General features: G+C 35.6%; 1 protein-coding gene and 2 long non-coding RNA genes across 3 annotated transcripts in view; 2 read left to right on the top strand and 1 right to left on the bottom strand.

Annotated features, from left to right (window-relative positions):
• The first annotated feature begins 239 nt into the window (after positions 1-239).
• On the top strand, positions 240-7,515 carry LOC131144086 (uncharacterized). Its single transcript, XR_009133690.1, has 2 exons — positions 240-817; positions 7,061-7,515. It is a non-coding gene; the product is annotated as an uncharacterized LOC131144086 (long non-coding RNA).
• Positions 7,516-7,602: 87 nt separating this feature from the next.
• Positions 7,603-12,592, top strand: LOC131144085 (uncharacterized). Its single transcript, XR_009133689.1, has 2 exons — positions 7,603-8,083; positions 12,269-12,592. It is a non-coding gene; the product is annotated as an uncharacterized LOC131144085 (long non-coding RNA).
• The window catches only part of LOC131144084 (uncharacterized), a 31,696-nt gene continuing 16,378 nt past the window's right edge, over positions 11,825-27,142 (bottom strand). The window contains exon 2 of the mRNA XM_058092468.1: positions 11,825-11,902. The gene's annotated coding sequence lies outside the window, so the exon portion shown is untranslated. The remainder of the gene's footprint in view (positions 11,903-27,142) is intronic.

Genomic DNA, 27,142 nt, shown 5'->3' with positions numbered 1-27,142 from the left:
TGAAATATGATAGCGTGGAGTCAACATATATTCACAAGTTCATTTGTATTTTATGGACTCACATGACTCCACTAATTTAATTCACAAAATAAAATAGGATAGCAATAAAATTAAATAATTATTTTTATAAATAATATGTAAAAGTTTAATAATAAAATTTTATTTCAATTTATTTTAAGTAGCAAATAACATGTAGCAAAGTAGTGCATTATTAACATCTCAACACCCTCTCATCAAAAATCAGAATTTTCATTTACAAAAACAAGAAGAGAATGCAGTGGATATTTATGTCATGTGCGGGAAGGCAACATCTTCATCTACTAAGGAGTGTGTTGTAAATAAATATATTATTTATAAAATTATTGTAGGTATCTTGAGATGCATGATTCTCTGCTGTACCATCCGAAAGACCCACAACTACTTTTCCGATGACTCAGTCAGCCCACCCCCTCCCCCGAATTCCAATCCTAAGTAGAGAAAATAGGGAGACAGCAAGAAGTGGTGGGCATTGAAAAATTGAGAGTTACTCGAGCAGCAAGAAGAGAGAGTGAAAAAAAATAGAGAGCTAGGAGGGAAATCCTCGTGAGCATTGCTGAAACTCATGACCAGAGAATAGAGGTAGTGGAGAGAATGATGCAGAGGGGAGGAACCTAGGAGGAGGACTAGAGCAGAGTCTATGAAGATAAGAATAGCTATAGACAAGAAACTTGGCTGATTTGCAGAGAGGGAAGACGAAATTCAAAAGGAATTACCAAGCGAAAGGATTAGAGTGCTCAGTTGAAGGAGGTATTAAAGAGGGAGGAGTTGAAGACCTAAGGTAAAATTTTTATCTCCTAGAACCTGTCTGTTTTGGAGGTTAATCTAATGGTCAACTGAATGCTTTAATTTTTGTCGGTTCTTTTAATTGGTTGAGAGAGTGATTGGTTGTGTGATTAAAGTAGAGCACAACCCGGGTTGATTAATTGAATGTAAATTGCTTGCATCTTTCAAATTCACATAGTCAAATATATAAATGTGTTCATGTTGAACTCTTTGGTTGTGATTTCGTGATAAACATCAATTATTGAACAAATTGCAGCAACTACCCAAACTTGAGTCCATGGGCCCTTTTTGCCCAAACCCGGAAACCAGCCTGAACCAAGCATCTGAGTTAAGCCATCAAATCTCTGAAACCCAACCAATTGAGCCCAACAACTTGAACCAAATAAACTAGACTAGAGAGCTGAGTCAAACCGAACCCGATCCTAGTCAAACCTACCCAAATACCCAAGTCAACAAACCCAAACCTAAGTCAACCTACCCAAAAGCCTACGTCAACCAAACCGAACAACCCGGGTCGACTAACCTAGACCCAAGTCAACCCGTACCGAATACCTGGGTCAACAGATCCAAACCTGAGTCAACCCTACCTAAATACCTGGGTTATAGACCTAGACCCAAGTCAAACAAACCTGACCCAAGCCTAAGTTAAACTAGACTCGAAAACCCGGTCAACCCTACCTAAAAACCTAGTCAAACAACCCAACCAAATTGACCCAAAAGCCCAAGTCAAACTGATCCAAACTCAAGTCAACTCTACTCGACTACCTACGTTAACAGACCCGAAGCCAAGTAAAACCTGTTGGGCTTTTGTGGAGCCTAGTTATGTTTTGATTTGGATGACGACCCGACCTCTATTTAATTAGAGATTTCTATCCTAAGGCTTAGTCCATGGAGCGAAGGTCGCAGTGCTCATGGACTAAGCGGTACAAGCTGTACTCGTGGGGGTCCGGGGGCAACGCCCCCGGGGAAAATTTTTGGAGCCCATTCGGAACGGAACCCTAGGCGCAACATATAAAAGGGTGCTTTCGGGTGATTAGGGTTTTTAGTGGTTGTATCCGCGAGAGAGAACGAGAGCGAGAGAATTGTATCGCCACACTCTCTGTGCTTTCTTCCTGATAATATTGAAATTCCTGCAACTCCGTGGACGTAGGCAAAATTGCCGAACCACGTAAATATTGTCTTGTGCGTGTGATTGAATTTTTCTTTGGCGTTATTCTTTCTCTATTTGTTTCTCACAGGTTTCGGGAATTTGTTCGTATATTCCTAACAAAACCAACCTAACTACCTAGTCAACCCAAACCGATAACTCGATCAAACCCAACCTAGAAACTGAGTCAACCCAACCTAGAACACCCTAGTCAGCCTACTTGAACTTGTGTTAAACAAATCTAACCAGAACCTAAGTTAAACCTACCCGTATCTATTTAGACTTGACCTGAACCACTAATCAAACCCTAGCCTGAACCCCAACCTATTTGTTTGGTGAGAAAACAAAAAGAAAAGAAAATGGAAAATAAAAGGGGAGATAACACAAAGAATACTAGGATTCAATTCACTCTTTTGTTGAAAAAAGGAAGAGTGGTTTGGGTTGGGTGTTTGGCTGTAAAAGAAAATGAAGAATAAGGGGGTCAGAAAGAGGAGCTGAAAGAAAGAGAGAAAAAGGCTAAAGTTACTGAGAGAAGGGAAAAAAAGAGGGGAGGACAAACCTAGGTGAGGGCTAACTTGAGACCTTCATAGCTTGGGGAGATGCTGGTAGCAAGGAGGGTCGCTAGAGATGTTCCAACAGCGATGGTGGCCATGGTGGTGGTAGAAAGAGAGAGAGGGCAAAGAACCCTAGGGTTCTGTGCTAGAGAACATGAGAGAGAGAGAGAGAGAGAGAGAGAGAGAGAGAGAGAGAGAGAGAGAAGGAGAAAGTAAGAGAAGAAAAATAAAAGAAAGGAAAAGAAAGAAAAGAAAAGAAAAAAAGAACCACAACGACCAAAACAACAAGCCTGAAGTCCCACTAGGCGGGGTTGGCTACATGAATTCTTTTTTCGCCAATTCACCTGTTCAAAAGTGTTTTCCTTTATTATATTAAGGGTTGTTAATTCCTCACTACCTCATTCCAAGTTATTTTAGGCCTACACCTACCTCTTTTCATGTTAGAAACAATAACTAACTCACTCCTCCTTACAGGTGATCTACTAGGTCTACGTTTCAAATGCCCAAACCATCTAAGTCGCTCACCCTTATCTTGTTTTCATTCGGTGTGTCTAAATTATTGCGTATATGCTCATTTCTTACTTTATTTTTTAATGTTAAACCACTCATCCGCCTTAATATTCGCATCTCAACAACTTTTATCTTTTGTATATGTTGTTTCTTAGTTGATCAACATTCTGAACCATAAAACATAGCTGACCTTATAGTTGTCTTATAAAACTTGCTTTTATTTTTAAGGGTATTCTTTGATCACAAAATACACGTGGCACACTCCTCCATTTTACCCGACCAGTTTTAATTCTATATACTACATATTCTTCAATTTCCCCTTTAGCTTGCATAATAGATTTAAGATATCTAAATCTATCAGTACTATTAATCTTTTGATTATCAAGTCTAATTTTCTCTCTATTTCTACTCCTTACATTATTGAAATTATATTTCATATATTCTATCTAATATTTACTTATCCTAAACCCTTTAGACCCTAATGTGGCTCTCCAAAGTTCTAGTTTAGGCTCCACTCCGCTCCTACGATCATCAATTAACACAATATTATTTACAAACAACATACGTCAAGGAATTTCATTTTGGATTTTTTTAGTTAGTCATCAATTACTAAAGTAAAAAATAAGGACTCAAAGTAGAACCTTCATGTACACTTACTATGATTGGAAAATCTCTAGATTCTCCCCCTAATGCTAGCCGCTACTCTATTATACATATCCTTAATGACCTCTGTATATCTACTGCACACTCCCTTCTTTTCTAAGACCTATCAAAGAACTTCCCTAGGTACTCTATCATAAGCTTTCTTTGGGTCAATAAAAACTATATGCAAATCCCTCTTCTTTTTCCTAAACTTTTCCATTAAATTTCTTAAAAGATAAATAGTTTTCGCTGTTAATCTCGCAGACATAAAACCAAATTGATTTTTAGAAATCTTTGTTTCTAATCTTATTTTATGTTCAATTATCCTCTCCCATAATTTCATTTTATGACTCATAATCTTAATTCCATGATAGTTACTACAATTTTGAATATCAACTTTGTTTTTGTACAAAGGTACTAAAGTAATTTTCCTCCATTCTTTTGACATTTTCTTAGTTTTTATTATAGTGTTGAATAGATTTGTTAACCAAATAATTCCTTTATCCCCTAAACATTTCCAAACTTAAATTGATATTTTATGTGGTCCTATGGATTTCCCACTTTTCATCTTTCTTAATGCTATCTCTACTTTTAAGGACTCTAATTTTGCGAATAAATCTCCTATTTTTAATCTTCTCCTCATTTGTCTCTTTCAAGTTTAATCTTTCATTTTTGTTTTCATTAAACAACTTATCAAAGTATCTTCGTCACCTCTCTTTTATGTCTTCTTCTCTAATTAAGATATTTTCATTCTCGTCATTTATACATTTTACATCACCTAAATCTATGCATTTTCTTTCTCTAATTCTAACAAGTTAAAATGTCTTTTTCTCCTTCTTTTGTATCTAGTTTAGTATATAAAGTATCATACGCTCTATGTTTAGTTTCACTAATAGTCATTTTTGTATTTTTTTTGCTTTTTATATTTTTCAAGTTTTTTTATATTTCTACAATTTGCCATATTTTATACTAATTTCTTTTTGTCTTAACAATTTTTTGGACTTCTTGATTCCGCCACCAACTTTATTTACTACTCGAATATCTTCCTTTGGACTCACGTAAAACCTCTTTTGCTATCTTTACGATAGAATTTTCCATTTTATTCCAAACAGTATTTGCGTCAACCTTATCCCCTAATATCCAATCACACTCTTTGTTCATTTTATCTTTAAATTTTACTATATTATCTCCATTGACCATTAAAGTTCCACCATCTAGTTCTATTGCGTTGATTTATGCTACTCCTCTTCCAATTTTTAATATGTATATCCAATGCTAAGACTCTATGTTGCATAGCCAAATTTTCACCTGGAAAAACTTTACAATCCTTACGAGATAGACTATTCCTGTTCTCAGTTAAAAAGAAATCTACTTGACTTTTATAATATCCACTCTTAAAGATTATTAAGTGTTCTCATTTTATAAAGCAATTATTCAATAAAACCAAATTGTAAGACATGACAAATTCTAATATTGTATTATCAGTCTCATTTTTATCTCCATATCCATGGCCTCCATATTTCCTCTCATATCCTATATTATCCTTTTTAATGCGACCGTTCAAATCAACTTCTATGAATGTCTTTTTAGACATTGGTATCTCTTATGCAATATTATCCATATCTTCCCAAAAGAAAAAAAAAAATGAAAAAGAGAAAAACAAATAATTCTTTTAAAATTTAAATTTCTTTAAAAACATTGTAGTGGGCCATGGGTTGTGAGTGACTTCACCTAATGACGTGCATCTTCCCAGTCGTTCGATTTGTGCTTTTTAAGAACAACTAGGAAGGCCCTTTGCGCCAGTAGCATTGCGCCACGTGGTGGGAGACAGGACAAACGGGTGACATTAGCATGACATCATCCCGCCAATATTTTTTTAAAAAAAATAAAAAATATACTGTTGAAGTGGGCCACGTGTCACCTAACTGTGGTGACACATGGCATGGTCTTGGCGGTTAGATATGTGCTTGTGGCCAACAATTGGATCACTGGCCATGTCAACAATCCCCATGCATAAGGACGCGTCAATGGTGAGTATATGGCACCTGATCTAGCCCTCGAGTGATGTCATGCTGACATCACCCATGTCATGTGTCGGCAACGGCTCACTCCTGCCTTTTCCTATTGATTGGGTCAACTCCATTTAGCCGACTTGACTAGTTCGATTTGACTGATCTAACCTGGTTTGACTGAGTTGAACTGCTTTATTTATTTATTATTTTTATTTTTCAAAAAAATCATTTTATTTGCAATAAATCATTAAACAATTTTTCGTAAAAAAATAGAAAAATGCATAAAAAATCTAGAAAAATTTAGGAGTTTGTTTAGGAGTTTTTAAAATTTAAAATTTTAAAAAATTAAAAATTTAAAAATCACAAAAAATAAAGAAAAGTTGAGAAAAATCCTTAAAAATCTTTAAAATTTGTAAAAAATAAAGCCAAAAAATAGAGAAAAATTTAAGGAAAGCTCTAGGACTTTGTTTGCTTGTTTTTTTAAGCATTTTTTAGTGCATTTTGAATCTTTTGTGGTTTTCTTTTGTGTGGCCTTGCATGGTGCATGAATGTATGGTAGTCTCTTTTAGGCATGTGTGTGCTCAGGTGATTGTGTGTGTGTGTGTGTGCGCGCACCTCTATGAGGAGGAATATAATGAAATGGGGATATGTACTTTCCTATTAACTCCTGAAGGGTAAAGAATCTAATAGAATCATTTTGAACTTGTTCGTCGGTGATTCTATTAGACTATTTGATTTAGGTGTAAACTTTTAATGCATTATTTGCGTAGGTATTTTATCATGCGTGCACTTTTGGGTTATATGCTTTGAATGTCTATCTTATATGTGTACTCTCTAGCTTATGTGCTTGTGTATCTCTTGAATTCTTGTATATATTGAATTATGGTTTGAAATTAATTCCCATTATGAACTTTCCTTTGAACTTGGGGGTTATGTCGCCCTTGGGAAATCGGAGGTGGGGGGGGGGGGTGTTGTCTTTCGCAAGGCCTTCCAATATTTAAAGGTTGGGCAAATTGAACATTTGATCTGGAGAAACCTCTATAAATAATCAATCCTCATAAGAGATCTTTGGAGGTTGTTTTTTTGCATGTTTTTGAGATCTTGAGGTGAGGATAGCTTCTGTCTTTTGCAGTGCTATCCAATATTTAATGACTCAGTAATTAAATAAAATAAAAGAACTCCCGAATTTTACTTGCCAATGCAAACTATTGACTGCTGATTTCCTTAGACCTAGGTATAGCTTAGAAGTCAATAGACTGGTAGAATGATAAATAGGTATTCTAACATCACCTAGAGTAAAAATATGGTAGTGGCGAATTTATTGTACTATTTTGACCAATTTCTCACTCCAACGCATTATCATATGATTTTAGGTTTACTATTTGGTTGAGGCGATTCTGAGATTAGACTCCTTTTTTCGAGGTTGATTCTGCGGGACATAACGACGTTACCAAGACCCAACTCCAAATATTAATACGAACCACATGGGACAAGATGGTGAGCGAGACATGCCCTTACCCCACAAAGACAAAGACGGAGTTGGGGGGAAAGGTAATGAGAATTATGGATAAATTCCTGAAAGGACCCTCATTGTAGTGGTAAAGTGTAGCTAATAGTGAGAGAATGGAGAGGGAGAGAGAGAGAGATAGAGATAGGTGAAGAGTAGAGGAATATGGAGAGTAGCATAGAACCTCTGCCTCCTTCACAATTTTACCAAAACATATACCAAAGCAGCATCTAATAGTGATAGAATAGGGGGCAAAAAAATGACTACATGAGACTGCTCTTTTGCCTTCACACTTTTAAATATAGATGTGTAAGTAGAAATAGAGTTGTGATATTGTCTTGGTATGTTAAAGGGTTGCCTCAAAAATAAAAAAAATGTTTTTCAGTTCCATGTTAGAAATCTCGAATTCAAGTAAATAGTAAAGGCATGGTATGGGAAATCGGGTGCCTTCCATTATGCAAATATATATATATAAAAGGCCGTACCAAGTGCACAAGGCTCCCACTTTGAGTGGGGTCTGGGAGAGGTGGATGTCGGCAAGCCTTACCACCATTTTTGGAGTGGCTGCTCCCATGTCTTGAACTCGAGACCACTTGTACCGAGGCGGAGGCACTTGCCATCGCACCAAGGCACGACCTTTATATATATATATATTCAAATATTTTGTTGGTCTTAATAATTTCCAAGTTGAGCATAGACGTTAATCCTCATTCCCCAAATAGAAAATTCGGTGCAAAGCAGAACTCCTTCAATGCGCCACTTCCATTTGACCACTGAATGGATTAAATCGGCATTCAATCATGTTCATTGATTAACTGTTCGTGTCTGGCTTCTGATCAATCTCGAAGGCTGTATCTCTCTCCGGAGGCGACAGGCTTCCACAACTATGGTATTTGATATTTATTTTTCTGAACTCATAGTTGCCTTTAGTATCTTTTAATTTCAGTTCCTTTGCGTCTGTGGATTACATGAACTTGAATTTTAAATCAGTTAATGCTATTTACTAGATTTTGGGAAAGATTTAGCGAGCATTTGCCAAATGACTTGTTTTTATTGATTTTGTAAGAGTGAGAATTATTTGAGAGTGAAGTGGATTGGGAGTTTTTAAGGAATTAAGCGGAATGTATGTTGAGTGTCTGTTCCTGAGGATGCTTCTTTCCTTTTCTAGTTAAGGCTTTTTAGGGACTTAATCACTATGGCAGGTCAATGTGATATTCCTAACAATTGGAGGAGACTGAACACACACTGATCTGACAACTCAGGAGAGGATTTCAGAAAAGATAAGACCTAAAATAAATGGAAGATTCATACTGAGTAAAAGAATTACTCTAACATGCTAATGTGGCCAATGAAAGTCCATGCGAAAGTTTCAGGCCTGAGAGGGAGTTGTAAGCTGAACCATTTTTTTTATTTTATTTAACTGTTGACCTCATTCCATACAACATTCATTGATTAAGATAATAACTATGGTGCTTTGTCCTATGTTCACATTCCTATGTTCTAATAAAATTTCTTTACCAAGAAAAATCTAGTGATTATTTTATGGTTATTTTTCTTCGCAACTTTAATTTCTAAGTTTAGGATTTGTCTCTTTGGAGTTTGGATGATGTTCAATAGATCTTGTGATAGGAAATTTAATATAAAAAAAAAAAAAAAAAACAGATAAAAAATACAAATATAAACACAATTCACAAATAGGCCGAGGCACGGATATCTCGCCCTCTTTAAGAAGATTCAAGCCCTCTGTGAATTTTTGGCTTAGCCCACGAACTGGTGCAGCAAAACTCTTCATGACTTGTCTCTCCCAGGATACAATGGTTTGATTTGAATCGTATGACTCTCTCCAATTCTGCACAAATGGAAGAGTCCAAAGCTCCAAAAAAAAAAAAAAAAAAAACCTTTATATGCTTGTCAAACTCTATAGACTTGAAAGAAGGATGACATGATGAGAATGATGTGAAGAAATTGGTATATGGTGCCAATGCCTTAAGGGTCTATTTATAGGTACAAAATGACCTTACATTTTCCATGCACTTAATAAATAAGATGCATACATATTAAATAGGTACACACCTAGATTTAAGGTACACTCACATAATTAATCTTATGAATTTATGCTATACATGAATGAATGACCTAATTAAATAAAGATACATAACCCATTTTAAGGCACATGCTCTTTTCCTAGATAATTAATAAAATTATAATATTAAAATATACTAACATCTTGTTTGTCAAAGTCTCGCTTTTGAAAAAAGCATACCTTCAAGTGTGTTGATTGTATAAAAGAAGAATTGTTTTCATTAATTCATTCCCGATCCCATGTTGCACCAAATGCTGGAATGGGAATGATTTCAAATCCTGCATAATCAATCCAAATGCAGGAATGAATTATTCTGATTCCCAGAGAGTGGGACTGGCCAGATCAGGATTCCCATTCCTATTCATTTCTAATCCAGGATCCAAGTGAGGCCTTTAATATTCTTCCTCTCTTCTCATCTATCAAGATGGTATGATCTGCGAAGAAGATGCACCATAGGACCTGATCTTGAACATGCCTAGTAAATTCTTCCATACTAAAGGAAAAAGACAAGTGTTGAAAAGGGGGATGTGGATTGGATGTCATAAGATACACTTTTATTATATGCAAAACTAAAAAAATAAGTGATTCCAGAAAATAACAAATGCGCACTTGATAATTTGCATTAGTCCACTCAATGCAACTTTTTTTATCATCAAAATCAAACATTGGGTCAATAGAGGACTTGAAATAATTCCTAGATGTAAAACCATTATAACTGGAAATTCCTATCTTTCTCCCTTGTAGTCCTAACACTTTTTTGATCTGTTGGAGGCCTGTGGGCCAGGGCTGCTCAATGCGAGGTGGTACATCTTCCATTCCCCACTCCTTCCCACCCCCTTCTAAGGTTTGAACCCTTGACCTCAAACGTGGTAGTCCGAAACTGTAACAGTCATTACAATCTTCCATATTTCATGACATCTATATATCTACTAAATTTTTTATTTTGTAAAACCCACCATAATACTTTCCTGGTCATCCTGACTTTTTGAAGTCAATAAAAGTCATGTGAAATCTCCTTTTCTTTTATCTAAAACTTTCCATTGGTCTTCTCAATAAGTATGTAATCCCTACGCCTGATCTCCTTGATATGAGAACAATATAATATTTTGATATCCTCATTTCTTTTTTTAGTCTTTATTTAATTATTCTTTCCCCAAGTCCATTGTAATGATTCCATAACAATTATTGCAAATTTTAATATCTATATAACAGAGTTCTCCTTCATTTATTTTTCATATTCTTAGTTTTTATAATTTTTTTGAATAAGCTAGGCAAGTATATCGCTTCGTTATGCCCAAGCGCTTGCAAACTTGAACGGGATGCCATCTTGTTTTATAGATATTTCAATTTTTTGAACCGCATAAAAAATATATATTTTTTTATTATGCCTCACTAAAAGTTGAGGCGTCTGATTTAGGTTTACATTTGTTTCTTGCAATCCACTTGATGTGAAATGATCCAGGAAAGCCTATTTATGTTATCAAGTGTCATGGAAGTTCGTTCTAGCCCCAAGAGGAATCTAATAAAATCAATTATGATATCCGTATGACTTGGTGATTAGAACTAGTATTACCAAGTTACTATTATCAAGTACTTAATAGTTCTTGATAAGAATGCTCTATATATCATAATCCAAAACCATAAATCTAAGAGAGTGATTTTATTCATCATGATTGACATTTCGTATGGAAGTTTTCATAGGTGATGTGATGTGCAGCAGTTGGTGTAAAAGACAAGCACAATAACTTCTAACAGAATACTAAACTTTTAAACCAGCTATTGCATGCCATGTTTCTCATAGAAACTTTCATTGAGTGACTTTGAGAAAAAAAGGTAAGAAAGAATATATTAGCTCAGAGGGAAAAAAACAACAAAGGAAGCTGACAAAGGTTGGCAGCTTAAAAGCAGTTGAATATCTCCCGATACTAGAACATCTACCCCTCACTTCATTTAAAATGGAATAAATCACATTGTTAGGAATAATTGAAATATTATCAAAATTAAAGATAAATTTCTATTTTTCCAAACATGATAAATGGATGCAATCCAAGCTAGCTTGCTGATGACTTCTGCATGGGATTGTTACCAACAAGGAAGGCCAATGGATTTCATCCTCCCAGCTTGAAAAAAAAAATCTGGGAACTTTGAGAGCAGCTGCTGCCTTATGATAGATGCTTCTAGTATAATAATAGTCAATATATAAGTGGCTTCTGTCCTTAGTTCCATGATGACAAAACAAACAAGAAGGTAGTATAATAATAGTCAATATATAAGTGGCTTCTGTCTTTAATGCCATGATGACAAAACAAACAAGAAGGTACAGAAACTCTACCCCAGATCAAGAGTCTGTCAAGGGTCAGGAGCTTATTCAAAGCTGCTAACCTGCTTATAAAAGCTTGCCTTTGAATATTTTGTTTAAATGAAATTGTAGGATGCCATGAGCCTCTCTCCCTTAGCTGATCTTTGGTGAATTGAAATTAAAAATGCCTGAAGCAGTGGGTTCCCAAGAAATAGAATCTTCAGTGATAGGATTAGGTGAGAAATCCAGTCTAGTCTTAACTTCAGCTACCTTGCCGGAAGCTCTCCTTTGCCAATTCCATCTACCCTCCTTTTTTATGCTTGAAACTTTAGCATCCAATGAAATACCAAAGTCAGAGCAATATCAAGGCGATACGTTTCCACAAAGGTACTTAGAGAGTGTCAATTATCAAAAAGCAGAGAGGTGGATTTATTGTTGCCAATGATGTATTTGAAGCAGCTTTTACTTTTTTATCCTAATATGGAAAATTTTATTTTGTTAAGTTTTTTGTTAGATAGGTTTTTAAGATTATCTAGTGATGTTAAAGCAGGCTAGCAATTTTAGACTCTATTTGCTTCTGCATTGAAGTGCTATTGTTTCTAAGCACAAAATATTACTTCACACATCGCCATTTCACTATTAAAATTTAAATAAAATCATCATATTTTAAATCCGTAAATTTAAATTTTCAGGCAATGGGGCCCTGAAGGAACGTTGATTTTCTAATAGGGTGGGGGCATGGAGTATTCTTGTTCCCTGTGGGAGAACTGGCCATTCTCACTCCATCGCCATCCTTACCAGTTTAAATAGAGAACAACTTTTCAGTACATGTTTTTACTTCTTTGGAGAGATACTTTTGTCTTTTGCAACAAAAGCTTTTATTCAAGTTGTAGACCCTAAATAGCAAATGGGGTTATATTTTTTAGTCTATTACCATTAATTTAAAAGAAAATGAAAGGATTTTGTGTCACTGATATTTGCTATAGGTAATCTACTCATAAATACACTTTTTCTTTGGTTATGAAATTGTGTTATTCACCTGTATCATGCTTATAGTATCATTATTACTAACCCTTCATGAATGAAAGAGCTATTTGTTTTAGTACAATTAAATGAATAATTTACTCCAGATGTGTATGTTAATTTATTAGCATTCTCTAATGTAAGGACAAAATTGTTATTCTATACTTTTCTTTTTCAAATTTCAAGGGATTCAACATGTTAGGTCTTTTCTCAGAGCCCTACTGGCAAGAATTGATATCAAATTTTCAGCGACACAGATTTCTAATATAGTAATATCTATGTGTCTCAAACATGATCTTTTCTCTTTTGTATACCTGTATATGATTATTAATTTGGTGCTGGACGATTTAAATTTAGCTTAATTGCAAACAAAAAGTGCTGGATTACATATTTGAGTAAAGGGAGTAGATTACTATTGAAATAAGGGAATAAAGTAATTTTTAGAAATTAGCAACAGAAATGGCTTTGATTGGTAATTTCCAAGAAGAAAATAATAATAAAAAAAGGAAATGGAAATGGATGTGACTGGTAAATTTCAAGAAAAAGATAAAAAAAACAGAGAGGGTATAAGAGAGCAAATATACAAGACAGAGGACAAAGAGCGAAAATGCTGCTCTGTTGGTGTTTTGTTATAGATCAATAGTACAGTGAAACAAGTAATGAAAAAATACGCGATTTACCTCCTGCGTGTTGGCTGTGGGCACGGCTGGCCTAGGCAACATATTAGTTTGGGCAAAAATACCTGGGATACTGTTGTTAATCCAAAAAAAAAAGTAACAAAAAAAATCTGTCAATTACATTTTAAAATGTGTGTGCTTCAAAAGGCCATATTTATGGACATTGAACACCTTGTTGACACATATAACTTATAAAATTGTCCTACTAATATGGTGGGCAAGTAGGACTCAAGTTCCACACAAATAGAAAGTATTTTGACCTCTATTAGACTGGTTGGCATCTCAGTAAAGATCTGAACTCCACTCAAAGAGAAACATTTCAGTGCCAAATCCTAAATAAATGCCATCTTTCTGAACATGGAAACTTCTGGAATTTATAAACTTTAAATTCTGTAGGTTGTAAAAATACAACAGTTAGGAAATGTCATGTTAAGGAAATTCTTAAAATTTTCAATAATGTCCTCATGTGGGTATTTTATTATTTTTTTATAGCAAATTTCATTAATAAGAGAAGAATTTATGAGAGGGAGGAAGAGACATCTCCCAAGAAAGATCTGGAACAGACCAGAAAAAAACAACTAAGATCTACAAAAAGAGAAAAAATCAACAAGCCAGTACATTACTCCCATCTCTTTGAATCTCCTGGAAACTATCCCCTCTGAAAAATCCAAAACCAACACACCAATGATGCCAAATACGAGCACCTAATTTAATTTCTTCGTGGAGAATATCCATGCATTATGCTCCATCCATATCCCCCATAAAACTGCAAGTATGCCACACCTCCATAAGGCTGCCCTATCCTTCCTTTTACCAAATCCTGTGAAAAAAATAGCTCATAAGTCTTCCACCGATGTAGGACATACCCAACTCTCTCCCACAATACCAAAAAGCTTATTCCAAATCCTCTGAGCAAAATCACAGTGCATAAGATGATGAGAAGCTGTCTTGGAGTTCTTGAAACAAAGCACACATGCATCGAGAGAAAGAGCCTTCATTTTGATTTATAGAAAGTTATTAGTATTTATTTTACCAAGCACAACCAACCAAATGAAAGCCTTAATTTTTTTGGGAGCCTTGACCTTCCAAATAATAGGATAGAGTGGAAATGAAGGATTAGAATGAGATCAAGAAATCAAAAAAATATTTGCAAGAATACACTCCAGACTGATCCAAGGACCAAGAACGAACGTCGCTCCCTAATGAAGGTTACTTCCATTCAATAAAGATAACAAAGAAGAAAACTTCACCATATCCCTACCGTTAAGAGGTCTCCTAAAATGGAGATTCCAGGAAACCAAGGGACTACTTAAATCCCCAACAAAGAAAGATATGGCTCTATTTTGCTCAGCACTAACGAAAAAGCTGCATTCCCCCAGCCAAGGGTCTTTCTAGAAATTGATATGTGGACGCCCCCCACCTCAAGATTAATATGAGGGTGAAGGAAGGAAAAATATGAGAAATGGACCTCTACAGATTCACCAAAAAACATCTTAAATTAGCATTGGTATCCCACCCATTCTCATCCGACCCAAACTTACTTCTTATTACTCTATGCCAAAGGGAAAATTCTTCTAAAGGGAATTGCTAGAACCATTTAGCTGAAAAGGCAGTGTTTTTAGACACCAACTTACCTAGACCCAGCCATCCCTCCTTCTTAGACCTGCAGACCTCTTCCCGGAATCCTGTCTAAGTGGTCCCTTTGACCCCTCACACCAGGCCACAGAAAGTCTCTCATAATTCTCTTAAGGTTACTTGCAATCCCCTTCAGAATCTTACAGATGTAAAATATAGAAGAATGCTAGAAAGCCAAGCCTAAATCAGGGTAATTCTTCCCCCAAAATAGAAGAGAGGGTCCATCCATCTAATTTCTTCGTCACCCTTTCCGCAACTGGACTCCAAAACTTCGCTGCTCTAGGGTTAGTTCTCAAAGGCACCTCTAAGTAAGTTGATGGCCAATCCAGATTGCTGCATCCACTTCAGTAGTTTAATCCCTGACACGCTCCATGGGCACATTCAAAGATGCTAAACTGCTTTTCCCCATATTAAATTTAAGGCCAAACACCCTCTCAAAGATTTGGAGAATACCAAAAATTCTCCCGAAATAAGGGCTATGATCATCAAGGAAGAAAATACTACCTTTAGCAAACTAGAGTTGGAATACCACCGCTCCCTCTCCCTTTACTTCTAATCCTCTAACTAGCCCCCTCTTCACAACCTTATCCACCATCCTGCTCAACACATCAGCTACAAACTATGTGTTACTGTATTTTAATATTATTATGTTATTAATTATCTTGGAAAAGAGCATGTACCTTAGAATGGGTTATGTATCTACATTAATTAGGTCATTCATTCATATATTTCATAAATTTGTAAGATTTATTATGTGAGTGTGCCTATTTAATATATATGCATCTTATTTATTAAATGCATGGAGAATGTAAGGTCATTTTGTGCCTATAAATAGACTCTTAAGGCATTGGCACCATACACCAATTTCTTCACATCATTCTCATCATATCATCCTTCTTTCAAGTCTAGAGAGTTTGACAAGCAAAGAAAGGTGTTTTTTTTTGTGGAGCTTTGGACTCTTTCATTTGTTCAGAATTGGAGAGAGTCGTATGATTCAAATTGGGCTATTGTATCCTGGGGGAGACAAGTCTTGAGGAGTTTTGCTGCACCAGTTCATGGGCTAAGCCAAAAAACTGCAGAGGGCTTGAATTTCCTTAAAGAGAGGGAGATATCCGTGCCTTAGCTCATTTGTGAATCGTGTTTATATTTGTATTTTCATTTTTGTTTATGTTTATTGATTTTTATTTTATATTATATTTCCTATCACTATGCTCTTATTGTCATGGAAAAAAAGATGCCTTGCTCTATGCTTTGTGAGAGTATGCGGTTAGCATCATTGTGGGTGTTTGTACCTGGTTGTTTTAAAGGGCCGTCTTTTTTGGATCTTTAGTGTGATTGGAAAGGCTGTTTTTTATTTTTTATTTTTTTCATTTTTAAAATTCTTTTTAGTTTTTCCTGTTTCATTTTTATCTCTTGTAAGGAGGATTTCTTTGGGTTCCTTTCGCTAGTTTCTCTCCTCTGCAGTAAATTTGCTTCATTCTAGGAAAGTATCCCAACTAAATTCGACCCCCCCTTTCTTGTCATAATAAATTCCATCATATTTGAAAATGTTGGGCCAACCTTCTCTAGATTTGCAAGAAAAGAAAATAAGCCTTGGAGGACTTTGGCTGTTCTCTGGGGAATCACTCTAATGCTTAAGTTAGGCGTGAGAGAGACTATGAATCTAGGCAACTTTACTAGTAATAGTATGCATACCTTGCCTTGTAGAAGAACTCCTTTTTTGTAAGTTAGACCCCCCCAGCTTAAATGGCCTTTGGGTTAAATCCTCCATTATTTTCGAGGTTTAAAATTTTATTTGTGGGTTACAAACCTCTCATGCCCCCTCTTAATTCCCTTGACTTTACTCATTCCTTTTACTCCTCATGGGAAGGTCCTGGAGTCCCTTCATTAGCCAATGCTGACCCTTCATGTTCATGGTTATATTTTTGCTTCATCGCAACTTAATGGAAAAAGGAGGAGCCTCATTTTTATATAAAATGGGCTTAGTAATCGTACAGGCCTAGTGTATTCAGTAACTATTTTGGATGCTCATCCTAAGGGAAAGGGTGATTGGGCCAATCATAATGGGCAGGCCCAAGATGCCCAATACTCAAGCAGGTGGAGAATATAGGGAAGAAGGATTTTCACCCATCTGTAAACAAATGTCAAAATCTCTCTCTAGTTCCCCAAGATTCATGTGGAACAGATCATATCGTGGAGCAAGTACAGGAAGCCAGAAGCTTGAGTTTGGAAAAGTCTCTTGAAGGAAAAAAGGGAATAACTAAAAGTGTTAAAAGTGGTTGAAGATTCTGGTTTTGCAGAGGGGCAAGAGGGCGCTGCAGCAAAGGTTTACAAAGGTGATGGTGTTATGGGCAGGCGATCTGCTGTCTCAGACCTTAGGACAGAGGGAACTAAGGGTCCCAAGGTTTATACTCGTTAGAAGATTACACAGATGGGTGCGGAAATGAAAAAAATTGTCCGAAGAAAAGAGAAAGCACTCTGGTGAGGTAGTGCCAAAGATTTTAAAGAGGAATTTAAAAGGAGAGTTAGTTATTGTGGAAGATAAAAATGCTAAGAAGACAGACAATTCTTGTGATGAGGTTAGCAAATGGAAGGAGATAATGAAATGGGGGGATTTATTAGATAATGAAAGCGATGGTCTTAGTGAGTCTGATTGTGGTATGTTTCTGATTCCAGTGATGCTTTAAGGGGCTTACTATTGTACATCCATCCCCTTTGGAAGGATTGGAGGGGTTCTCTATATTTGAAAGTGATGGTTTGATTAATGATCTGTGGCGCAAGGATGGTATTTTGCCAACACCAGGGGAGGAGATTTCAAGAAAAGATTTAGAAGTTCAAGATCTCATGGATGAATTAGATATAAAGTTTTGTGATCTTGGGGGAAGTGCATTTGATGGGTGTAAAAACAGAGCTAAAAAGGGTCAAGGGAGTCAGTTAACTTGAAGTTTTTGGTGAATTATGAAGGAAAAGTATTAAAGAAGGGGTTCTTTTTTCAATTGTTAATTTTAAATTTTTAAATTTTCATTTTATTTTATGGGGTGGACTTCTTGTCCTCTTTCATAGTAACTTCTCTTTCTCTATCTAATATACCTTCTTTTATTACCAAAAAAATTTTCTATGAGAAACCCCAAGCATTATATTTCACTAGCGCTTGGGACATTGAGTTGACTATCTTTTTAATTCTCAAGTCTTTTTTGAGGATTTCATGATAAGCAAGTTTGCTATTTATGATTCTCAATCGCCAAGCTATGATACTGCTCCAAACTTAAAATAGATATTTTTTTATAAAATTTTGAGTAGATAATTTTTATCAGATAGATCTAAATGGTTTTATTAGATATTTTACTGATATTATTTTTAAAATATTATAATGGAATTTTAATTATCTCTCTTCTAGTCTAACTTCTGTTTATTTTTTAATTTAAAAACTGAGCCAGTAAAGCAGTAACCAGTCTAATGATTGTTATGCCATATCATAGTTTTCAAATATCATCATGAAATCCCAACTCTAAATCGTCGTCTTTATTATCAAATATTTTTTAAGATAATTTTATTTGGTAAAATTTGAATAGTTCTATTTGGCAATTCACTTGAATTTGTATTGTTGACTTTTAATCCTCTCTCTTCTTCTCTAGCTTCAGTTTTTTTTTTAATAATTAAAAAATCTAGCCAATAAGGAACCTAATAACTATTATGTCCACTTGCTTTTATCTCTTTGTTGTGGGTTTTGATATGCCATGTAATTGATTAGGTTTTGTTAGAAATTTACCAAGAAACCCAAATTATAATTAGATAATTTTGTTGCATAATTTTTCTTTAGCATCCCTTTTATATTTATTACCATTTACTACTTTTGCACGTTTTATTTATTATTATTTTTATAGAATCCTATTGTATTTTGGCAGTTAAATATTAATTTTCAGGGTCAACAACAAAGGAACATGGTCGTTTAAAAAAGAAAAAAGAAGAAAAAGGAAGCATGTTGCACTCAAGATAATTGTAATGTTCAACTTTTAATCATGAACATAGCTTATAATATTATATGATTCTTGATTATATGAATTCTATAGATTAATATAATTACAAAAAATAGGCCGATGAGATGTCCATAAAAGTTTTTCTGCATGATATTGAAAATATCTTTTGAGATATCATTGCAAAGAACACAAATACAGTTATGCTGATGATAAATCTTGAAGAAATAATGGTTGAAGACCAACTGATGCAAGCCCATCGACCAGGGATGCATAGTTGTCATAGGCATGCCTCGAAAGTGCAAGCCCCAGGGGCAATGGGGTCTTGGCCTTACCCATGTCGAAGCAAGTTGACCCTGTAATATTCGATCATCAATCTTTAAGCATTCTTGCTTGATATATTTTTCTTTTAATCTGAGCCTTCTAATATGTTTATATGATTTAAAGTAAAATTGAGCAACACTGGATAAGAACTGTTGTCATTTTCAACTTTTCAGGCTCTCTTGTCTGAAGACGAGAAGCCTAGGGACTATTTAGTTGTGGAAAACAACTTTATTGTATTTCTAGTTTTTAGGTTTTCAAAGAACAAAATTGCTACCTCATCTTCCAGTTTTCCGACATTTATGCGGAGAACTTGGAGAGTAGTAAACAGATGCTTCCCAAGTTTCTTATATAAATATTGAAAAACTAGAAAACAAGGTTGTATTTTTGTACTTTTTTGGAAAATTTAAAGTAGAAAATGAAAACTATTTTGTGCTACTAAACGAGTCCCTAAATTCTTAGATCTCACAACTGGGCAGATCAACCCGCCCTTTTCTCATGAGTCACAACAAACCAAATCAAGTCAGTTTTCTTCTTCGACCAGCTTTCTCTCTCTTCTTTCGTCATTTTCTTCTTCTTCTTTTGGCTTGCTGCTCATGTCAGAACTGCTTCAGTCGTTGCTTACCCTATTTTCTTCTTGTTTCACTCATCCAGCTCTCTGGGATCCCCTATTTTGTCTCCCCCCCCCCCCTTCATTTTTTGGTTGTTCTTTTTTTCCTTGGCATTTCTAGCATGATAACTGTCTACTGTTCCTCTTTCTACCCACCCCCTGGATGGGCGTGCACAATGCATTTGTCTTTTGGTTTTTCCTCCTTTTCCTGTGGGCTTTGTGTTGGGGTTTGTCCCACATCGGTTGTGGAAGGGGCTTGGTGGTCAGTTATAAAGTGTGAGGGAAAACCTCACCCCATGAGCTAGTTTTTGGGGTTGAGAAGACCCAAGACCACCTAACACTCTGGGTAGTGGTATTTTCTATCTACTGCTCTAGTATTGGGGGATTTTGAAATGCAAAAGAATGCCCCAATTGTCTAGTTCATGCCTGTAAGCAGATTGGCTAATATATGCTTGAGAAAGAAGTGGTCAAGGGAAAATGATTTATTGCTTGTGCCTAATTTTGATGCAGATTGTTGTGGTGAAGATGAGGAGGATGGAGTTAAAAAAATTGACTCTCGAAAGGGGATGGAGTTCAAAAAATTGTCTCTCGTGGTGAGAGGGTGCCTAGTCATGGTAGTCAAAGTTCCTTCCAAAGTAGTAACAAGTCACCTAAACACTTCCCAAAGAACCAAGAACCAAAGGGGCATATGGACTTGTATTTACTCCTGATTAAAGGAAAGTTGTTCAAAATAGGAGAAAAGGGAATATGAAGCATCATCTATTGGTGAGGCATGCAGGAAAGAATTGAGAAAGAGTACTTGTAGAAATATAGCTAGGTGGATATATGATGTGCTAGAGTACCATTGAACATTGTACTTTTGAAGACTTTTTTAGTGCCAGTTGTATTGATTGGGCAGTATGGTCCTAGAATTAAGACACCTAGCTATCATGAGTTGAGAGTTCCTTTCCTTATAAGAGATTAATCTAAAAATTTAACAAAGGATAGACTCGGGGGTTAAAAATTTAGCTTGATGGATATGTGATATGCTGGAATACCATCCCGCACTCAATTTTTTCAATGTGGGACGGACTCATGGGTGAAATTCTCAACAATCTCCCCTCACATGTTAGTTACAACCAAGGACTTAAATTTCGATTTCAATGGAAATTTCGATGGTCTCAATTTACGGAAATTTTTATGGAAATTTCGATTTAAAGAAATTTTGGAAATTTATAGTAAATGATAGAAATTTACAATAAAACTTTAGGAAATATTAGAATAGATGATTATGCTTAATATGGTATCAAAATTCATTAAAAAAAAAATACATATATGACAGGTTTTTAGTGTGTAGGATATTAAACTGCATATCGCGAAACAAACTATGAAGTGAAGAACATTCAAATGATTATAAAGTTTTGAAGCTATTCCTTTAATGATTTAAAGCAACAAATTATCATTTAAACAACTACATTTTCAATAAATATCATACATTTAATGATCTAATATCACATGGACTTTCTTGGTGGCTCGAAGTCATCTCTCCTATCCCTATCATTAGGATTTTGAGATGACATATATTGTTTACAATAATCACTCCATGTCATATGACTTCCAAAATATTGAGTATAGGTGTACATTTGTTGTTCATACTCCTCCATAGTCATCTAGTTCATGGCAGTTTCTATTCGTCCAGAAGATCTTTGTGTACTAGGATGTCTTCTTGTAGGTTATACTTGTTGTGTATGTCACTAGGATTGTTTTGCATTTGCATACTGATCATACCCATATTCTTGGCCTGTTTGTCCATACCAATAGGCATGTGGTTGCCAATTTCCATATAGTTGTGCCTACTCATTTGCATATGAAAATGGTTGGCCATATGTAGATTGTGAGGAGCTGTTCTGTGTAGATTCATAACCACTATAACTATTAAGAGTCATGCTTTGTTCCTATGCTCATAGATTCCATGCTAAGGGAAAAGGTATTCTCTTCTATTTGATGCATCTTCCCTTTTCCCTTTCTACAACTGTACTGCCTATCAACTGGACGTGTTTCTCTTTGTGTACCCTCATCTTCTAGTTGGGGAGGACGTGTATATTCCACTTCTGGTCTATAATCTTGCCATCCTTCATTTCTTCCATAGTCCCCACCATCACCACCTTGCCCATTGTTACCGTTGGGGTTAGATCCATCACCACTAGCATCATCGTCGTCATTATCATCATCACCACTAGAGGGCATAGTAGATGAAGTTCCATATCTAGACCCAAGATTCATTTGTGAATCATCACTACTAGATATTACTTCTTCTACCATTACCTGATTAACATTAATGCCAAAGTCATCTCGTGCATGCTTGGCCATTTGTTGATGGGGACTTCCGTCTCGTTCATCAAGTTATGATGGTCTAATCCACTGAAAAAGTGGATATTCATTCTCATCATCCAATTCAACTGATATGTCAAGAAGGTCCAGGGGATCTTGTTCAGCCACTTTGTCCATTTCGGCATCCATATCTCTTATTCGAAGCTTCATGTTGTAATAACAAAAAACAAGTTGCTAAAGTCTGGTGTAGGCTAGTTTATTTCTTTGCTTTGTATGAATGAGTGCAAATGTGCTCCAATTTCGTTCACAAGTTGATGAAGATGCGGTTTGTGACAAAATGCGCAATGCTAGCTTCCTTAGGATTGGAGCATACATCTTTCACCAATCAGCTGTGTAAGATATTTTAAGAACACAAGTTAGTACTTAGTAGATTGTACTTGAAGTTTGTAACTTTGTATTGTACATTTATATATAAATACTTACTAGGTGCCATGGTTGCCCTAACTGCTTTAGTAGCTGCTTCTCCAAAGCTTCTTTTAGCATCTCTAAATAGAATAATCTAAAAAAAAATTGTTATTGAATAATTAAACATGGATTATGACTTATTTTATTTAAATTTTATTTTAAAAATATACCTCATTTCCAATTTGATCCAGGCCTGAGGAATGTGGCTCAAGGGTGTTAAAAACTTTGTGAATTGCATCAAGAAAATAAGGATCCTCCCCTACACCTTTTTTGTATTGAAATTTTGGATTTAAAAAATAAGCTGTCAATTAAATAAAATAAAATATAAATTTGTAATAAGTATTTTGATGTATGAATTTCTTGAAATTTATAAATATTTTATACTTGCTGCATGAAGTGGATGTTCAAAGGTTCTTTCCCACTGGTCCCATTGGTCATTGATTACTTTGAGAACTCATCTTACACTTCTTGCACCTACTTCAATGGCCTCTTTCATCACCCTTATTGCTTCAAACACAACTCCTAATGTTGGCCACACTTCACTATCGACTATACGCAATACTCGATATATAAGCTCATAAATGTTACAAACTTTTGCCACTATGAAATTAGGAAATCCTTTTTAATTGATTCTTTTGCACCGTTGAATGTACCCATTCGAGAAGAATGGAATGATGACAAAATTATCAAAGATTGACATTCTTTATTTCTATTCAACAATGTATGAATAGTTCCTTGATTGTTGAATACTTGTTTCCCAAAATTGATGGTTAAGAATTGAGCTTTCAATTTCTCTACCCATTTTTGTTCGACTAAGAGCATGCTTAGCCCATTCATTAAATGTGAATAGAGATTTTAAACCTACTTTTTTTTTTTTTTTTTGTAGGCTATCAAGGGCAATGTAGTTTGTAGCAAATCGTGTGGCTCCTGGTCGCACAGTATCCCCTTGACAGTGCTCCCTCATTTTAGCAAGCAACCATCCATGTGTTGTGCCGGGCACCCCACTTGTGCCAAACACCAATACTACAACTATTGCTATTGAATATATAAGAAATTAAAGCAATGCAGAAACTAATAATAAAGCAATAAAAAGAACAAGACAAGAAATTTACGAGGTTCGATATAGAATTACCTACGTTCTCGGGCGCCGATGATCAATCCACTACTTCTTGACAAAGTACAACTTTGAGGTGTGTTTTACAAATGAAGATTTGAGCTCTTTATATAGCTTCAACCTCAAATTTAAAAAACACTTCTCTCCAATGTGGGACAAATAATATAAAAAATTCAAAATAACCTTTTATACTAATGTGGAAGTATTCTACCAATGTAGGACAAAAAACAACAAATCTCCACCTTGACGATAAATTCAACAAATTTTTCAGTCACCAACATTTTCTGGAGTTCCACATCATCAGCGCCTTCCAAAAATATTCAGATTTGCAGGATATTGATCAAGTCCAAACAATGTTTGAACTTGATTGTTGTTACAATCTTGGTCAACATATCCGTGGGATATTCAGTTGTAGTAATCTTCTGAAGAAGTATCTTGCCTCCATCAATAATATCCCGCATAAAATGAAACCGAACGTCGATGTGCTTCGTTCGTGCATGGTAGACTTGGTTCTTTGCCAAGTGAATAGCACTCTGGCTATCACAGAATACAAACATGTGCTTTTGAACAACTCCCAAATTTTCAAGTAAACCCTGCAACCAAATAGCTTCCTTAACAGCCTCTGAAGCTGCCATGTACTCTGCTTCTGTTGTAGACAAAGCAATGGTAGATTGTAAGGTAGACCTCCAACTCACTGGACCATTAGCAAATGTAAATATATATCCAGTAGTTGATCGACGTTTATCCAAATCACCTGCAAAATCTGAATCCACATATCCAACAACACGTTGATCAATAGTATTATTTTTCTCAAATACTATACCAATATCAATCGTATTCATAATATATTTCAAAATCCATTTCACAGCTTGCCAATGTCCTTTACCCGGATCATGCATATACCTGCTCACCATACTAATAGCTTGTGAAATATCAGGTCTAGTACAAACCATTGCATACATCAGACTACCAACAGCACTTGCATAAGGAACCTGTGACATATACTTACGTTCCTTATCTGATTTAGGAGATAAAGCAGCAGTAAGTTTGAAATGAGGAGCAAGAGTGCTTACTGGTTTTGACTGCTTAGACATGCCAAAACTCTGTACTACCTTCTTCAAATACTATTTCTGAGACAAACTAACTCTTCCTCTCATTCTGTCTCTGCAAATCTCCATGCCAAGTATCTTCTTTGTTTCATCAAGATCTTTCATCTCAAACTCCTGATTTAACTGACTTTTCAACTTGTTGATTTCTTCCCTATTCTTTGAAGCTATCAACATATTATCAACATACAAGAGTAAATATATAAAAGATCCATTTTGTAGTCTGCGAAAATAAACATAATGATCATGTTTATTTCTGATGTACTTCTGACTCATCATAAACTGATGAAATCATTTGTACCACTGTCTTGGAGACTCTTTTATACCATACAACGATTTACCCAGTTTACATACCCAATTTTCTTTTCCAGGAACCTGAAATCCATCTGGCTGAGTCATATAGATTTCCTCTTCCAAATCACCATGTAAAAATGTAGTTTTTATATCGAGTTGAACTAGTTCAAGATCAAATTTTGCTACTAAAGCCAACAAAATTCGAATGGAAGGATGTTTAACAACTGGAGAAAATACCTCATTATAATCAATGCCTTCCTTCTGTGCGTAGCCCTTAGCTACCAATCTAGTTTTAAAGCGAACATTATTTGCATCTGGAAATCCTTCTTTCTTTACATAAACCCATTTACAACCAATTGCTTTCTTACCCTTAGGCAGCTGGGCTAGCTCCCAAGTCTGATTCTGATGAAGAGACTGCATTTCTTCATCCATTGCTTTTTTCCACTTATCTGATTCAGAGTTCCTCATTGCTTCTTTGAAAGTGTAAGAAATATTATCATCCACAATTGGAAGTGCATAGGCCACCATATCAGTATACTGAGAAGGTTTTCAAATTTCTCGTCTTGGCCTTTGAGAAACAATTGATTCTTGTTGCTGTGAAGATTCTCGAATTGAAATCTCCTCTTCTTGTATACTATTCCCACCGTAACTGGAGAGTTACCTTGTGTAGTCTCATTTCTCACTGGGTTTCCCAAAATTGTCTCAACCTCCACCTGTTGTTGAGTACCACTGGTCTTCTCTTCAACTCGTGACTCCTTGCATATTGTTTTCTTCATCATCGCAAGTTCATCAAAAGTTACATCTCTACTTAAAATCATTTTTTTTGTTTCTAGACACCAAAGACGGTATCCTTTGACTCCTGCGCTTATCCCCCAGAATATTGCTTTCTTGGCTCTTGGATCCAACTTAGATTCTTTAACATGATAATAAGCCATAGTACCAAATACATATAAAGAATCATAATCACTAGCAGGCTTTCCAAACCATACCTCATAAGGTGTTTTTCCTCCTATTGCAGATGATGGTAGACGATTGATGAGATGACACGCATATCTAACAGCCTTAGCCCAAAACCTTTTGTCTAACCCAGCATTAGACAACATACATCGAACTTTCTCCAGCAAAGTCCGATTCATGCACTCTGCCACCCCATTCTGCTGTGGTGTATTTCGAACTGTGAAGTGTCGAGCAATACCTTTATCCTAACATACCTTCATAAATGGGTCACTCGTGTATTTACCACCATTATCTGATCTGAGCCGTTTAATATTTTTTCCAGTTTGAGTTTCAACTAATTTTTTCCACTTAAGGAAAATATCACACACTTCATTTTTATGCTTCATAGAATACACCCAAACTCTTTTAGAAAAATCATCAACAAAAGTAACAAAATAATGTATACCACCCAATGAAGCTGTTTTTGTGGGCCCCCATACATTTGTATGGATGTAGTCTAAAATACCTTCAGTTTGGTGGATTGTTGTGCCAAATTTCACTCTAGTTTGTTTTCCCAGAATGCAATGCTCACAAAATTCAAGTTTGCACACCTTTGCACCCTTTAACAAACCTCGCTTAGCCAATTGTTGTAAAGATTTTTCTCCTGCATGTGCTAATCGCATATGCCATAACTTGGTTGTATCTGAACCTGTATCTTTCTCAGAAACAACAGCTGCTGAGCCAATAATTGTACTACCTTGTAAATAATACAAGTTATTTTTCCTTATTCCTTTCATCACCACCAACGCACCTGATTTAATCTTTAAGGTTCCATCTTTCAAAGTGATAGTGAACCCTTTAGATTCTAAGGCACCCAATGAAATCAGATTCTTCTTTAGGCTTGGGACATACCTAACATCAGTCAAGGTCTTAATAGTTCCATCTTGACATTTCAACTGTATTGATCTTATTCCAGTTGTTTTACAAGTATTATCATTTCCCATAAAAACAACCCCACCATTTAATTCTTCAAAATTAGAAAACCATTCCCTATTGGGACACATGTGATAGGAACAACCAGAATCCAAAATCCACTCACCA

The sequence above is a fragment of the Malania oleifera genome, chromosome 12, assembly GCF_029873635.1.
Source record: "Malania oleifera isolate guangnan ecotype guangnan chromosome 12, ASM2987363v1, whole genome shotgun sequence".
Classification (NCBI taxonomy): Eukaryota; Viridiplantae; Streptophyta; class Magnoliopsida; order Santalales; family Ximeniaceae; genus Malania; species Malania oleifera.
Note: the sequence above shows the minus strand (reverse complement) of the source record. Positions and strands in the feature narration are given on the sequence as shown.